The following is a 2,587-nucleotide window of genomic DNA, read 5'->3' as shown; positions in this document are numbered from 1 at the left end:
AATCCCAGACCAGATTCAGTCCAGTTTTGCTGGATCACCTAGGTTCTCCTATGATAATCTATCTTCTCCAGTCTTGGGGAGCTTTCATAAATCAGACCCTTTAAGAGAACTCTTGGAGAATGCCATCTCACAGCCAAGGACATTCCCTGCATCTGCTGGCTTTTTTCATATTGGAGTGCTGAGCTCATTCTTCTATCAGGACTCCAAGCAACCAATCAGAAAACAATCATTTAAAAACTTGATATGGCGCAGTAAAGAAAGCAAACATCTCCAGGTTATCATTGGTTATCATTGGTTACCATCTGCCCTCCCCTGGTCTTGGCATTAACCCTATGTGAGTTTTCCTAACAAATTCTTAACAAGCAGAAAGAATCAATTAACCAAAAAGAACAGAAAGCAAATTAACAGAATTCTTGTATCATAACTTCAGAACAACAAATAGATGACAGTTGATTGGTTGATGTTATTTGGGTTCATTTTACTTTTTTAGTAGCTTCTTTTTATTATTGACATTATAGCTGATAATATAGGCTCAGTTCACAAAGCTTTAGCATGGAGATCATTTTTATTGTAGCAATGGAATTTCCAAATTCCAGTAGCTGTCACTTTTTTTAAAATAAAATCAGCATCCTTAGCTTTGTAAATTGCGCCCATAATAAGAGTGCAGACATAAATGTCAAAATACAGACTGCAAAAGTTACCTGTCTGCACATTACAAAGTTTCATCAAATAATCTCTACACTGTGCAAAAATTTCTCCAAATCCTTAAATAGCAAAAGAAAGCATTTAAAGTCTGATTTGGCAAAATAATATTTCACAGGAGGGTGATAACAATGCAATCCAAGTGATAAAAGAGTTTGAAATTTGGGAATTAAGCAGAATGAGGAGATGCCACACCCTAAAGAGCCAGGAAGCAGAAGCCAAGATGATACAGTAACAGTGCAATAGACAGAATTGTATTAGTAGAGTAAAAGAAATATCCCACCACTGGCTGGAGATCCTTGCCAGTTAGGCAGAAACAGATGGAAGCAGTCACACATCTTGACAGGTTGTCAGGTTCTCCTTAGCTGGGGATTGAAGTGTACATCTAAGCCAGCCTAGCTCTGATGCTGCTGTACAGGAAAGTGCAGGGAGTCTGATTGCAAATGCTGACACATTGCTGCTTGTGGACTAACCCAGCAAATGAAACAGCCCCTGGATGGTACCCAAATTATTCAAGGCTGTCCATAAATACATTGCATTCAATTGATCTCATTGCTTGTGGAGGAAGAAGTCACATGTCACTGCGGAGGATCCATCAGAGATGCTTTTACAGAACTGATATTGTAGGAGAGTCAGATGAACAAGCTGAGGTTTTCTTGTTTCCTAGCCAGGCGGGGAGGATAGTCTGGCCTTATAGGAAGGGATGGTTGGAGTATTGATTGTTAGCAAACTAGCGAAATGTCATTACGTGAGTAAAGTGCTCATAAAGTCTTGAATCAGCTATACTTTTTTTTGAAGGGTCTGCGTAAGTGCAAAAAATTTGCCATTGCAGATCAGGTCAAAAATATAGTTGTTTTAATTTTCAGGACTCATTGCAGAAAAGTTTCCTAGTTAAGAAATGTAGCATGTTGCTGTATTTCAATATTTTTTAAGGAGGATATCAGCAGTTCATATACAAAAGTATTCCATACAGTTAACTCTGATAGATGACCTTTAGCATCCTCGCTTACTCCATAGTGAACCGTGGGAGAAGGAGGATTCTTCTGGTTTTCCTTATGAATGAGTCCCGCATTCAGCACCAATGGGGTCCTGTCTTGTGTACCTTTCGTTAGGGTCTTCAGTTTCTCCCCACCTGTTGAGAATCTAGATCACCCCTTATTGGTCCAAGATTCATATTCCTTTGTCCTAACCAGGCCCCGGTAGCAGCAAGACCATCTGGCCCTGACCACTTCAGCTTCTTCAGTCATCCATGGCAAGGGCCCCTCAGAGCTAAGTTCTCCTATTTAACATTGGCAGACATGCACAGAATGTTTACAGAGAGAAACATAATAACAAATCCTTTAGGTTCCAGTATACATGAAGAAGACCAAAGAAAGGACCGACCTTGGTGGTAACCACATAATTGATCAGAGAACCATCCTCTATCCTCACCAAGTCCTTTAAGGATCAGCAATTATTGAACCTAAATAATAGTAGGGGAAGAGAAAACAAGGACAAAGGAAAGAAAAAAAAACTAGTTAAGAAAACTAAAAAAATGAGAGAAAGAACGAAATGAAGGGTAATGCCTTCAGATATATGCTATGTGCTTCAGATACTTGACAGCCAAGGCAATCAATGATCCATATATGATTTTCCATATATGATATTTTATACACCCAAACCCCATAAACTTTTTTCATTGAAGTTGAGCCTAAGCACACCTCTATTGAGTATGCCTCTATTGGTTGTCCTGTTTTGTTAGCTGCTTGGAGGATCCAACCACTTGCAAACAAAGTTCAAGAATAATAGCAACAACAGACCACAGGGAGCAACTAAAGTTCACCGACAAACAATTGCAGCTGTAGAGTATACATGACGTTTTTCTCTTTGTAGGCCAAGAATGGAG

At 39.3% G+C, this 2,587-nt stretch overlaps 1 long non-coding RNA gene across 1 annotated transcript in view; it reads right to left on the bottom strand.

The window, feature by feature from the left end:
• Positions 1–315: 315 nt before the first annotated feature.
• LOC140342748 (uncharacterized) overlaps positions 316–2,587 on the bottom strand; it is a 37,210-nt gene continuing 34,938 nt past the window's right edge. Inside the window, exon 3 of the long non-coding RNA XR_011923138.1 lies at positions 316–2,164. This is a non-coding gene — a long non-coding RNA (uncharacterized lncRNA). The remainder of the gene's footprint in view (positions 2,165–2,587) is intronic.

This window comes from Pyxicephalus adspersus, chromosome 12 (genome assembly GCF_032062135.1).
Source record: "Pyxicephalus adspersus chromosome 12, UCB_Pads_2.0, whole genome shotgun sequence".
NCBI classification, from domain to species: Eukaryota; Metazoa; Chordata; class Amphibia; order Anura; family Pyxicephalidae; genus Pyxicephalus; species Pyxicephalus adspersus.
The sequence above is the reverse complement of the archived record's forward strand: the minus strand, read 5'-3'. Positions and strand labels throughout refer to the sequence as shown.